Source organism: Megalopta genalis, chromosome 1, assembly GCF_051020955.1.
Source record: "Megalopta genalis isolate 19385.01 chromosome 1, iyMegGena1_principal, whole genome shotgun sequence".
NCBI lineage: Eukaryota > Metazoa > Arthropoda > Insecta > Hymenoptera > Halictidae > Megalopta > Megalopta genalis.
In genome coordinates, this window is record NC_135013.1 from 6,783,194 (window position 1) to 6,798,212 (window position 15,019).

Here is a 15,019-nt window from a genome sequence, read left to right on the forward strand (position 1 = left end):
TTCGATAAACTGGATCGACGCTGTCCGCGGCGCCTCGTGCTTGCAACCGGGCACCCGGATATCCGTCTATGATTTCTTTAACGGTTCCTGCCGCTACGTATTATTTTTTATCAATATTTTTATCGCATTATTTTTATCAATTCGCAACGCACCAGAGCCGAATAGAGAGCACTTCCTTCGTTTCCTGGATCGTTTTAGCGAGCTGAAAACAATACGCGAACGATGTTGAATATATATATTATATTATTATTATATATATATTATATTATATTAATATATACATAATATATATTATATATACATATTAAAATATATTAATAATAATAATAATAATATATTATTATTATATATAATATATTATATTTAAATATTAACATTTAGCCAACCGAACGGGGAGATCTCCCTGTTTTAAATTCAGTCGGTTGGCGACCGAATGAATGATTAATGAAAAATTAAAAATGATTGCTTAATTTTATTAAGATTTGCAAAAGGTAGGAATGCTGAAGAAGTTATCGATGCCATATAAGTTTGCTTCATAATTTTTGTTTAATCGAATGAAATATTTTAATCTTATGAAAATTTGTTAAGGTTTCTAGCGCGGTCGTGGAAGTGTTAATTTAAATATTTATTTATTATTAAATATTATATATTTAATTTGTCTGAAATTACGTCTACTAATTTTTTTTACAACAAACGCGTAAAATAATCAGATTAAATTCAAATCGGTGAAAACGTTTGAAGAATTTAAAAATACCGTTGCGTCGTTTTCGAGTCGATAAAATAATTGAAGAATGAGACGAAACGTCTGTGCAGCTTCGCTGTCTTGGAATCGCGACGCAGGCAATTTTTATTTCGCACAGAAATCCGGGAGTCGACTACATAATCGCACTCGGTTAAATTTTCGGGGGAACCGTTCGAAGAAATCCATGCGGATCCGGTCGTGTAGCCTCGATATTGTCCCAGTACCGACGGATCTATTGTTGCTTTAAGGAAAAATTGCCTTTCGTGAACGGACGTAGAGCCTCCTCGAGCTGAGCAAAACGATTAATTGGCATTCGGTCTTAGCGTACGTCGCATAATACGTGTAGCGAAGGCTCTTTTAATTACATCGTGTTGTCCGAGCGATCGATCTCAGGTGCGTCCGAGGTTTATTCGAATTAATTCTAGCAAGCTCATTGTTCGTACATTGTTCGTGCCAATAGTAAATGAATAATGCGTGCCAAACTGTCGGGGGAAAGGGAGGACGGGGAAACGCGTTGGGAGAAGAATTGCTAGGCGGAAATAGGGAGCGTTCTAAGTGAATGAGAGAACAGGGAGAGAGAGAGAGAGAAAGAAAGAAAGAAAGAAAAGCAGAAGAGAGAATAAAATAGAAAGAGAGAGAGAGAGAGAGAAAAGCAGAAGTAGAGAGAATAAGAGAGAAAGAGAGAGAGAGAGAAAAGCAGAAGTAGAGAGAATAAGAGAGAAAGAGAGAGAGAGAAAAGCAGAAGTAGAGAGAATAAGAGAGAGAGAAGCAGAAGAGAGAATAAAATAGAAAGAGAGAGAGAGAAAGAAAAGCAGAAGTAGAGAGAATAAAAGAGAGAGAGAGAGAGAGTGAAAGAAAGGCATAAGAAGAGAGAATAAAAGAGAGAAAGAGAGAGAGAGAGAAATAGAGTCGCCGTTTTCTTCTCTTCTTCCGTTTCGTCGTTGGTCGGCCACCGCGGCGTGAAGAAATAAAAAACGAGAGCGAACGAACTATGTTCCCGGAACGCGAAGTATGTATGCCGATCCGAGCAAGCTCGTCTTGTATAAAAATTACGAACTAGTTGTTACAATCTTTTAACTGTTGAATTTTTGCAGTAGATGGTAAGTGTCTTAACGTATACCTTATATAAACTACACAATAATATATTCTATATTAATGTTTCTTAGATTTAAAGTGAAACGAACGACCGGCCGCGGCCGCTCGCGGATCATCGTCCTCAAATCGGCGAACACCTCGGAAAGCAATAAAATACATTGCACGAGTTACGAATTTTTCGACAGGAATAAAACGAACAAAAAACAAAAAAGTATATTATATTATATATATAAATATAAATATATATATATACATATATACATAAAATTATATATATATATATGTATGTGTGTGTGTGCATAACGAGCCAGTTAAATTAGTGTGCTTCGAGCCGATCGGATGCCCGGACCCGATCGCCGCTGTTTCCGAGAAACAGTCCAGCCGACGGGACCGATGATCCCACCGAGAAGAGCCGTCCTGGTTGGTCGATTTCAGAAGACCTTCGAAAAAGTTCGCGCCTAAGTAAAAAGGAAAAAAAACAGAAAAAAAACGAATACCGCGAGCGTACACTTATACGTACGCCCGGGGGCGATATTAATCGACGACCGATTTAACGCGCGACCAAGTCGTGTTTAGGCTACTCGAGACCCGAGGAGAATGAAAGGGAGAAAGTAAGAGAGAAAGAGCGAGCGAGAGAGAGAGAGAGAGAGAGAGTGCGTCGTCGACGGGCGTCGAGATTTGTCGAAGGCGGTCCCGGCCGAATGTCTTAAACATTAATACAATCTAAATGTGATAATATATTTGCTATTGAATTACGACGTAATTGATTACATCGATAATTATTAATGACGCGCGCGAATCGTACGGGGAGTTAAACGAGCAATTTTAAAAGAGTCCGTCTAAAAAGACCGCGCGGCGAGGTGATCAGCGCGCGTTATCGTTGCTCCGTTTTCTCTGGGAATCGAGCGCGCCGTGTTTAACACGTTCAGTGACGAGTAAGGATCGTCGTCGACGATCGACGACGACGTCGGAGCCGTTTCTATCTTAATTCGATAGAAAAAAACGGCGGAAAAAGCCTAAACGGAATCGCGAGCCTCGTCGTCTCGAATCGCCTTACGAGGCGATAATTTCACGCGAAATATATATTTCATTTAATTGATTTAGCAATTAATTCGAATCAACGATTTACGACTAATTTCAACAAATTCTTACCGGTCCTAATGAAATTAGGATCGCGGCAAGGACAACGCGGCAGCGAAAGTGTTAACGAAACCGAAAGCTAGAAAGTAAATAATTATCGTAGCGGACGGTATTCGAACTCTTTTGCATTCCAAGCATCGAATTCTGTTTCTGTTTGAAATTAGCAATGCTCTCTCTCCTAACGATCGAAGCACCGATTACTCTCTCGATACGTGGAAAGCGAAACGAACGAACAGCACAGAGCAGTAGCCACGCTGTTTCTGAATGATAAAATACGCGCGCCATTTTTCGGTTCATATCGAACAAACTATTGGAAGGAGAATCAATTCTTCTAATAAATGATAAATCGTAATAAATTCCCCATCGTTTCGATAATCGCGAATCGAAGAACGTTCGAACGTCTCGAAACGACGATGTACAGTAATGTCTCCCTTACTGACGCTCAAATTGTCCACTAATAATGGATAATTCGGGAAAAGGAGACACGATTATTCGAGCCTTGCGGCTCGTTTTTATAGTTGCATTTTGTAGAAGTTTCTATGAGAGAACTAGCGCCGATACAGTGATTTCTCCCTAATTCGCAGCCAGATTGCGCATCAAAGTGGACAATTTGGGAAGAAGAGATACGATTATTCGAGCCTTGCGGCTCGTTTTCATGGTCATTGACGATTTTACATGCGCGCTGAGAATATAAAGAAGGATTTTGTTGATTAGCTGCAGAAAAATATTGACAATTCGAAGCACAATTTTTATCATAAGGTGACGTACAAATTAGTCCACAATTATAAAAACGAGCCGCAAGGCTCAAATAATCGTATCTCCTCTTCCCAAATTGTCCATTTTTGTGGTTAATCTGGGCGTCAATTAGAGAGATATTACTGTATAGCGATAGAGAGAGAGAGAGAGAGAGAGAGAGAGAGAGCTGTATTATGCTAAAAATGAGTTTGAAAACTTTAAAAATTAGCGTCGCCGATGTGCGACCAATAAATGGCACTGAACGTGTTAAACGGGATAGCAGAGATAGAGAGATAGAGAGATAGAGAAGGAGAGAGAGAAAGAGAGAGGGAGAGAGAGAGAAAGAGAGCTTGCGTGACCATCGATCGGCTTTGGACAAGTACAAAGTACTCTGATAACTTATTTTTTGATTATCGTAAAGGAGAGGAAACCGATCACGAGAGGAAAAATCGTATGACGTAAGCCCCTTTTTCAAACGGTCTGTTCTATCGAGAACAACGACAAGTAGAAAGCGAGAAAGAGAGAGAGAGAAAGAGAGAGAGAGGGGAAGAAAGAAAAATAGCGAAAAAACGAACAGATTAGGCGAATGAAACGACGGCGAGGAGAATCCTCGACGATGAGAAGACGAGAAGAGACGTGGCCGCCATCACCTCGCCCGCGTTTGCGTTCGATAATTACGCAACTGGCAAATCTAAGTCCGGATATTTACGATTTGCTTCATCGTATCTAAGTATAACAAAGTTTTTCAAATAAAAAAAAAAAAGAAAATCACTCTTACGTTCTATGCATATATATATTATATATATATACATAAATGTACGTGTATGTGTGTGGGTGTGCCTAAAGATTTTCTCTTTGGACTATCTCTTTCACTCTGTATTTACCGTGTTCTCGCCTTCCCTTCCGCTCTCTCTGCCGAGGCGATTGCCGAGGAAGGGGGCGGATCGTGTTAATCCTTAACTGACTGTGTACAACACGATCGAATTCGCCAGGAATCGATAGCGTTCGACCCCCTACCCGGGGGGCGAGACACAGAGTTATCCTGATTCGAGTCACGTGGACGCACGTCCATTTCAATCTAGCGCCGCAGATCAGGAACAATTTGTAGAATTGTTTATCGTCCGTTAAATCTGTTGAATTTCATTGTCTCGCGTACGTTGGATTCGTTAAATGTTCGCGGGAGAAGCCTCAATTTAAAGGAACAGGGTTGGTCGTTTATTTCTTTTTTTTTACGATGGTTAAATTATGCTTCATAATTGATCATTGGACTGCGAATTTTTGCGCAATATAAGAATTGTACGAGACGCGAAGAGCATTGATTTAGCGACAGTAAATAGATCCTTTTAGTAATTTTGATAAGGTGAAAATAGTTTCATGGCATTATTCGATTCTTTTTATTTCTTTGTATTTCTATTTTTAATTTTATTCAATTCTTTGTATTTCTATTTTTAATTTTATTCAGTTCTTTGTATTTCTATTTTTAATTTTATTCAATTCTTTGTATTTCTATTTTTAATTTTATTCAGTTCTTTGTATTTCTATTTTTAATTTTATTCAATTCTTTGTATTTCTATTTTTAATTTTATTCAATTCTTTGCATCTCTTCAGGATTTTATTCAGTTTTTCTTATCTTAAGAATTTTAATGAATTCTTCTTGACTTCAGAATATTATCGAATTTTTGTTTTGAGAATTATATTAAATTCTTATGTTTTGAGAATTTTATTGAATTCTTATTTCTACAGAATTTCATTGAATTCTTATTTCTACAGAATTCCATTGAATTCTTATTTCTACAGAATTTCATTGAATTCTTATTTCTACAGAATTCCATTGAATTCTTCTATCTTCAGAATTCTATCGGATTCTTCTGCCTTAAGAATTTTTATAAATTCTACTTGACTTCAGAATTTTAACGAATTTTTGTTTTGAGAATTATATTGAATTCTTATGTTTCGACAATTTTATCGAATTCTTACGTCTTCAGAATCTCATTGAATTCTTTTATCTCCAGAAATTCACAAAAATTCGCAGTTCATCGACGATTCGCCGCTCTCATTCTTCTCCTTTCGTTATAACGTAATTCAATTTACACGCGAAAATTCAATTAACACGTGCAATGACTCACCGAACCATTGCATTCTGCAACAAACGAGTCTTGTCGCAAAATTCACATTTACTTAATCGAACACGGTCCGCGTAATTAAAGAGATGTCAGTTAAGGATTAATTGCATTGTTTAACAATTGTCTCTCTGTGTTCCGGTTGTACCTATAATATATATATATAAATATATATATATGGATTCCATGGATCGTTCCTCTTGATAGATGCAGCCGCGATGCAACGACGCCTGTGCACGGTGCAATTTACATCGCTGGGGCACGGCCCGAGGCGGTTCTCGTTTGCGACAGTATACGAAAGTGTGACAGGTATTTTCGAGTTCTCCAAACGGAATTGGAAGCTAGAAACGATGTTCATGCATTTAAATATTTTTTTACGGTTCAACGTCCTTGAACGAGATCGTACGAGAAAGGTAAAAAAGCTTTCGTCGGGGTTCTGTATACTTTGAACGTAAGAGGAATGATCGCGATGATGAAGAGGATTTTAAAACGATAAGCGAACGAGACCCTCGGCCGCCGCAGTCGATCGCAAACTAACTAATTCTAATCGTGCGCCCGATGATCGATGATTTCGCGTTCGACAAACCGAGGAGCGCCGCGACGCCCATCCTTAACACCGTCCCAAAAAAAAAAAAATCGTCGACTGTATCTTTAGATTAATAACACTGAATATTGCGCTCGTCGGTCGCTCCTCCCCGTGATTTAGACAGGCCGAACGTGTCCGATACGATTCAACCATCCGACAGCCGACGAACTGAAACTTTTTTACTGGTAGAACACAGTATGCACACGGTATATGTAATTACCGGTGATTAGAATAGAGACGTTTCGCGACATTTGCATCTCGAATCGATCATTTCGCGTTTCGAAATGAAACGTCCATCTTTTTAATTCGGTTCTCTTAATGTACAAGTAATGTCTCCCTAATTGACGCACAGATTGCGCACAAAAATGGACAGTTTGGGAATAGAAGACACGATTATTCGAACCTTGTAGCTCGTTTCTTATAGTTGTCGACGATTTATAACTATAACAAATGAACTGCAAGGATCGAATATAATCGTGTCTTATCTTCCTAAATTGTCCATTTTTGTGGACAATCTGAGCGTCAATTAGAGAGACATTACTGTACACGGTTTTCTGCTACAAGAGAACAATGCGAAGTGTAATTTGGTTCACGGAATTAGATGTTTCTGATTAGAGATTCGAAAGGACCAATTTTCTCGAATGTATATTCTTAATACACGATAGCCTTCTCCCATCGATTAAAGTGCAATCAGTTTATGGAATGAAACGTGATTGAATTGAAAAGCCGTTGCGATTAGAAATTCGAGAGAACCGATTCTTAATTGTATTTACTTAAAACGAACGTCTTCTTCCATCGATTAAAGTGCAATTAGTTTATGGAATGAATCGTTCTCTGTATTGAAAAGGTGTTCCGATTAGAAATTCGAGAGAACCGATTCTTAATTGTATTTACTTAAAACGAACGTCTTCTTCCATCGATTAAAGTGCAATTAGTTTATGGAATGAATCGTTCTCTGTATTGAAAAGGTGTTCCGATTAGAAATTCGAGAGAACAAATACTTAATTGTATTTATTTAAAACGAACGTCTCCTTCTATCAATTAAAGCGTAATTAGTTTATGGAATGAAATGTTCGCCGCATTAAGAATGCGTCTTTAAAGACGCTTCTCTGCAAACGAGTCGCGGACAGCGGCACAAAATAACAATTATTTGACAGACTTTGTCGTAAATATCGGTAAAAAAGGTTGTATTTCTGATTAAAAATAACAACTATAATGAACAGAGAACTTTATCGTTGCCAATAATGATTATCGACGACGAAACTCGATCTCGATTAATTGTACAAATTTGACCATTGAAATTTATTCTAGTTACTCAAATCTCGCGTTCGTTCTTTCTTTAAATATTCTGTTTATTAATACCGTTTATAACATTCGTCAACGAATTCCATAAATGGCGAGTTCCTCGGATCATTTGAAGCAACTTCTTCCTTTACAAAAGTTTTCTCCGAGGCACCGTTAACGAGTTATCAACGAAAAACAGTGACCAATAAGGATCGAGTACGGCTGACGCAAGGCGGCCCAGCCAACCAGCGCACGAAACCCAGTTTTACTCACTGGCTCGGTCGCCTCGCGCCAGCTGTGCTCGCCTCTCATTGGTCACTGTTTTTCGTTAATAACTCGTTAATGGTGTCTCGGAGAAAACTTTTGTAAAGGAAAAAGTTGCTTCAAATGACCTCAGGAACCTCCCGGAACCGCATATATGCGGCGCTCGGCGCGAAAGGGTTAAATTGGGGAGAATTTACTGTACATGAAAATCCGCGGTCTATCGACGATCGTTTATCGCGCGTCCAGTCGAAAAAAAAAACAGTTCCAAACCTACGTTACGTAGATATAGTTTTCGCAATCGATGGTGTGACACAGTGACACGGTCCACGGTGAACGCAATCGTTTGAAGCGCGAGTGATATGTACTTAGGCTGAGAGGAGTCATTGTCGAGGACACGTTCGGCGCCAGCAAGGCGTGCGTGCTCATCGTGCCGCGAAAGGCTCGATCGTATTATATCGGCGCACGTCACATGTATACGGATTTCGGAGCCCGTGCACAAGCGTGTTGCGGACTCGCCTTCTGATGTACGTAACGATCAATCTTAAGGACATAATTAATTAACGAAAAACGAAACTGAACAAAGTAAACGAATAAAAACTTGTCGTCGCCATTGTGATTTAAGGTAGTAGAAACCGCCCGTGCTGGGTCACTCGACGTGTGCAGATCCATCCGGCGGAAATTGCTTGTTTATCCGTTTATTGGTGACAAGTGGCTAAATTAGCGGCTAAAAATCCGAAAGGGTTCGACGCCGATCGCTGAGAACCGCAGTTTCTTACGTGCCCGCTCTGTTCCGTGTCGAATTCCTATCGTTTCGTCGCCGGTAGCGATTACTCGCGCGACACCCTGTACACCGATGTTCTGTGATCAAGCTTCGTTCCGATTACGATTACATTCCTGTATATTGTATAATTGTCGGTTATGCATCTGCATCGAGGACTCTCGGGGCAACGTTTACCTGTTTGTATTGCCAAGGTCACTATTTGACTTTGGCACGATAAAATCTTAATAAAGGTTTCATTAAAATATCCAGTCGTACGGCTGCAGGTCTTCGAGGCCGCCGCTTCGCCTTCTTCTATGTGGCTGCCATTTTCCTATCCTCTTTCGTTTCACCCAAGGATCGACGGTATTACGCTCGTTCAACTTTAATCGCTAGACATTGTTGCAAGGTGTTCCAAAATTACGGTACTTCCGGGAAATGAGGGGTTCCTGAGATCATTTGGAGTAACTTTTTCCTTTGCGAAAATGCAATCCGTCGCTTCGTTCACGAGTTATTAACGCAAAACACTGACCAATCGCAGAGCGAGTGCGGCCGGCGCTCCGCCCTCGCATCGCGTCGCGCCGGTCGCCTGCGCAGCGGCAGTGGTCGTGAGGGCGGGGCGTCGGCGTACGCGATCTCTCGTTGGTCACTGTTTTACGTTAATAACTCGTGAACGAAGCGACGGATTGCATTTTCGCCAAGGAAAAAGTTACTTCAAATCACTCGGGGCCCGGTAATTTTGGGACGTTCTTCGTAATGATTCTGTTTTCTTAAATTTGTTCTTAAATCGTATCTTCTAATTCTAATTAAATATTTAATTATAATTAAACAAGTATCTTCTAAATCTAATGCAACGAATTGTTATAAAGAAACGATGGGAATTATTTCCAAAACGGTATCACATCGGTCTTCCATTTTCTCAATCTTTTCTCTCGGTGTCAAACTAATTATGATGACTCGGCAAGTCGTTACGATAATAATATGATTGTTAAAAATACTAAGTTATTATTTCGAAAATGATATCTCATTCCAATCTTGATGATTTTTGTGTAATATAATTATCAAAGTCATCACTCTAATTTCCCTTTGCAATCGTTCTTTCAGTCGGAAATTTTAAATAACGAATAAAGTCAATCCATTCATTGTTCGCGCGCGAATGTTGAATAAATTAATTATCGTTGTTCCACTATTTACATAAGCAGCACGTAACGACTATTTAAATTCGTTAAACAGCGTTTGAATTCGTTCAATATTCGTTGAACAGCGTTTGAATTGTAACTGGCTGCGACATGCATCTTTTAATACAAAGTTATAAAATGAACCGATATCTTCTGCATTGACACTTTTAATAGTTTCGAAGCTTCGTAACGATACGGTGCAATGTAATACAATGAGATAGCTTATCAATCGTGAGACTGCAATCAGAATTTGCACAATGACGTGACGCGATAATCTAGACGTCCCTTACGACAATTGAATATCGGTAACATTTATTGTACCGATACAATGCAACGTTTACAATTACGCATATTCTATGGGCATTATATGTTGCACATTATGTTAACCCCTTGACATTTACCATTTCCTTCGCGGTTGCTGCAATTAGAAATTTTTCGATTGCAATTATTAAGAAATTATTCTAATCTCTTGTCATCAATATTTAAGCATTCAAGTAAAATCAGGCACACACACACGATAAGCATCAATTTTCTTTCCCTTCTTCTTAGAAGGGATATTATAAGGGATTATAAAGGATTCTTATAAGGGATGTTATGTTGACATACTTTTGACATACTTTTTCGCAGCTATTGCGATTAGAAATTTTTCGATTGCAATAATTTCTTAATTATTAATAATTATTATATAATTATTATAAGATTATTATATATACTATTATATAATTATTATATATACTATTATATAATTATTATATATACTATTATATAATTATTATATATATTATTATATAATTATTATGTATACTATTATATAATTATTATATATATTATTATATAATTATTATATTCATTTAAACATATATTATTAGTTATAATTTCTTAATTATCGCAATCGAAAAGTTTCAAATCGCAGTAACTGCGAAGAAGATCGTATGTCAAGGGGTTAATCCCTTATAAGAATCCCTTATTATCCTATATAATATCCCTTCTTCTCAGAAGGGAAAAAAATTGATGCTTATTGTGTGCCTAAATTTACTTGAATGCTTAAATATTGATGACAAGAGATTAGAATTTTATTCCAATGTTAATGGGCAGAATAACATCTATACTGAATAAGTTATTACGAGAAATTGTCATGGCGAGTCGGACTCGTCGAAGTACTGCAAGGGGTTAATGTAGATTCTACGAATAGACGGTGGCCATGAGCGTCGTTGACTTCCAAAGAGTGTCGCTTAACAGCAGAGATAGGACGTGAATAGCGAACGTAGAACACTCGATACACAAACCGCCCCTATCCGCAACGAGAAAGATCGTATCCAATTGTGCTACAGTTGTTAAAAATCATCGGCTCGCCGGAGAGGATAGCAATTGATAGCAATTACATGACGCATACGTGGCCCGGATGATCAGCCGAGTTCAAGTCCCTAATATTCGTCGACGTGGTCCATAAAGATGCTCGCTTCTTTTTTCACACAGTAGCGCTCCAAACGCTGCACGATGTGTGTGCTTCTTAAAAGATAGAATATCGATGAATTTTACAAGAACGAGAGCAGATTTTACTGTAAAAAGTAACCATTACGTTCACCTTGTTGCATTCCAAATGTAATCCTTTCGCGGATCAGGCTCACTTTCTTGCACTCCGAATGAATTCTTTTAAGGGCTTTATTTACCCTTTTGTTTTCTTTGCAATGAAGTTCGTGTTAAACTGAAACATCCAATTGCATTTTATAAAAGATTATTGAAGACTAACGAAGGTTAATTATTTACAACGAATCTTGTACTATTATAATATATAATAATAATTAATAAAAATTCTATTATTAATTAATAATAGAATAAAGGGAGAATTTTTATGAGTAGGAGGGTTAATTTTATTTGCAGAAAGGTAAATTCTATTTGCAAAGGGATGAATTCTATTTGCAAGAGCATGAATGGAACCTGTAAAACAGTTAATTCAATTTGCAATTAATTATTGTACATTATTATTGTACTCATTAAGTATTGATCAGGAAATTTAGTATCGAGATATTTAATCGCAAACACGAGATTCATAAATCGCGTGGAATTATATAAGATATTGCATGCTCTATACAGTATTAGTTATCTAATAGTGATACATCGAATAACATTTATATTTACAAAATATTGAATACAACTAAAAGATTGGCCAAAGTTGAAATTAATAAGTAAAATGAAATATTAATAATCTTGTCATACATACACCATACATATAGAAAGTTTAAGGATTGTTATTGAATTTAGAACGTCAACAATTAAGAAATTAATTAACAAGGGGTGTACGCTGTGTGGCGACGACTCGTCTACAGGTAAGTCAATGTAAATTTTATTTTATCAATGTTTGCAAAAACGCACGTGCAATCTCTGAATAGATTAGAGGCAGGCAAGATAATTATCGGCGATAAAAGACCCTTTAGCAAAATGGAGCCATTTAGTCTACGCCAAACTATGGATCCTACGCACATTCGTGTTTTATAGATTAATTGATTACATCACGAGCTAAATGAAAATTTGTTAAGTAGTATGACGCCGCGTCGCTGCGACGTAATTTTATTTTCTAGAACGAATTATTATTATCGGATCATTGTGAGCCAGTGTTTTCTCATCCTAAATTTTAAATATCGCTTTAATTTCTTGGTAACAATGAACTTGCAATGCTTATTATTTAATAGCGGTTATCCAGCAATGGTAATTTTATCAAATTTTTATCAAATTCATCCTTTTGCAAATCGTATTCACACTCTTGCGTTCCAAATTCATCCTTTTGCAAATCGTACTCACTCTTTTCCAAATCAAACTGATCCGTTTGCAAATCAAATTCTCTCTATTATTACGTTTCCTTACCTAATTTTAATAAAAACAAAATTCAATATAAACTTGCTGTTATTCCATCGCATCTGTGCACGAGCGAACATCAAATATTTATTTAACAGCAAACGTACCTTCATCATACTTGTTGACTACAATTGCAACGCATTATTCAATATCATCCACGAAAAATATACTTCATCCATATACTTCAAGGTGACCTGCCAAAGGATGAATACAATGAAAAAAATTTGAACATGATCCGTAAGAGAACGAATTTGATCTAAAAACATGAACACGATCCGCAAATGTATGAATATTTAACTTGAAGTCAAATCGAATATAACCTGTACGAGGGTGAATTTAAACGAGCATGTCCCTCAAAACGATGATCATTTGATTCGAAATAAAATCGAATACGTGACCTGTCAAAAGATGAATTTAATTTAAACAAGTACGTCCTACAAAAGAACATACGCAATTTATAGTCAACTCCAATCTCGTCGCAGCTACGAAATGAATCGTTGCTCTCGATCGGCACTGCCCGATTCCATCGACGAAACAACAGCAGATTCGAGCATCGTTTTAGGAGTGCCACCTGGTATACAGGCGAGCAGCGACGACAGTGGTGGGAGTAGAGAAGAAAATAATATTAAGGGGAAGGGATGCACCGCGCGTCAGTGTACCGCCAGTCTCCCGAGCGACTAGAAAAAGAGCGGTAGCAGTGATCGCGCCGCCGGAGCTGCCTCGGTCGGCTAGTGTCAGTCCGTGTTCTCTCTTTGTGCGAACGGTTGTGCCTATCGTCCCTGTCGATTATCCTGAAAAGTATCGGCGCGGAGATACGAATCGTCGGAATCTTCGTTTTCACGTCCACGCAAAGTGGTTGTTCGACTGTGGCAGCAAGAACTCCGGCGGAGATGTCAAAGAATGCGAAGAGAAAGGAGTAGCCTGATCGTGAACCGTGAATTCCGTGAGTGTGAGTTTCGGCTCGGGTGTGTGCGGTGCCACGTTGTGCGTGAGCGTTCGCCTGTGCGCGTGCCCGCTGTGTCCGTGTCCGTTGTGTGTCCACCTTTTCGAAGGTGAGCAGCGAGAAGCGACCGAACGGGAAGAGAGGAGACGCGGGGGAAGAGATGACAGTGGCAACGGCCATCAACCAGGTGGGTCTCTGACCCCGCCGGACGATAAAGAGATTCGAGCTTAAGTAATATTCGCTAGATCATTACGCGCCGCCACGGAGAAATCACTGAGATCTTCGTGTATCGTTTCAGGGACTCGTCTTGGGAACGGTTCAAGGTAAGTGCGCGTTTCGTTCCTTCGGTTCTGCGGTTCTCTTTGTCTCTCTCTTTCTCTCTTTCTCTCTCGCACTCGCTCTCGCTCTCTCTTTCTCAGGCGATCAACAAGTTTCTATTCCCGTTAGAAAAACCAGCTTCCTTCGTGTCTTTTCGATCCTTCGATGCCCTCGAGCATCGAAGCTTCTAATTCCTAAGGTACTGATCTCGCGTGCTTTGACGTCTACCACGTTGGCAGCCGTTCAACGGTATAAATAATGAAGAAACAAGTGGGCGGACGATAGCCTCTGCTTGCAGAGTCTTTTGCGAACGAGCGGTTCAACGGTGAACCCACCTGAAAGCGGCCAACGTCCGTTGCTTTAGAAAATAGACTGGATACAGCGAGACCTTCGCGTCTTTGTTATCGCCAGACTGTGGATTCGATGCGTTTCTTGTGAAAATTCGTAGCCGATCTTCGATACCGCGAACAGATATTCAAAGTTCGAAACCGTTTCATGCGTTATTTTCAGTTCATTGATCAACTCGGTTGTTTTACAGCCGTTTAACCCTTTCGCACTCGAGTGACGACTTTATGCTTTTTTTTTTTAATTGTTGAAGGCACGGTTGTACCGCGATTCTCTTTTTATTCGGCAGTTTTAACTTCTATAAAGAGGTTATTCTGCAAATCCGAACACTGTATATACAGGGTGTCCCAGGTTTTAATGTTCAAACTTTGTCAGTGTATTCTATGGCACAAAGTAAAATAATGGTATCGATTTTTTTAAGAGTCGATCGTAACGATCGTTACGATCTTGGTAAACTATAGTCTATTCTCACGCATTTATATGTGCCAAAGGCGAACTAAATCGTTCAACATGATCCTCGGGTTTTTAAAAATTCGACTTTCAAGTTGAATCTCTAAACAATTGGATATACAGGGTGTCCCAGGTTTTAATGTTCAAACGTTGTCAGTGTATTCTATGGCACAAAGTAAGAAAAAATGTTATGTAAACATAGGTCATAT

At 38.7% G+C, this 15,019-nt stretch overlaps 1 protein-coding gene across 3 annotated transcripts in view; it reads left to right on the forward strand.

Moving 5' to 3' along the window:
- The first annotated feature begins 13,418 nt into the window (after nt 1-13,418).
- The window catches only part of RhoGAP15B (RhoGAP_ARAP and RA_ARAPs domain-containing protein RhoGAP15B), a 33,750-nt gene continuing 32,149 nt past the window's right edge, over nt 13,419-15,019 (forward strand). The window contains exons 1-2 of one of the 3 annotated variants that reach the window (XM_033484584.2): nt 13,419-13,884; nt 13,996-14,020. The gene's annotated coding sequence lies outside the window, so the exon portion shown is untranslated. Of the gene's footprint in view, nt 14,021-15,019 lie in introns of all 3 variants that reach the window. The other 2 variants (XM_076519553.1, XM_033484583.2) reach the window with 2 other exon arrangements.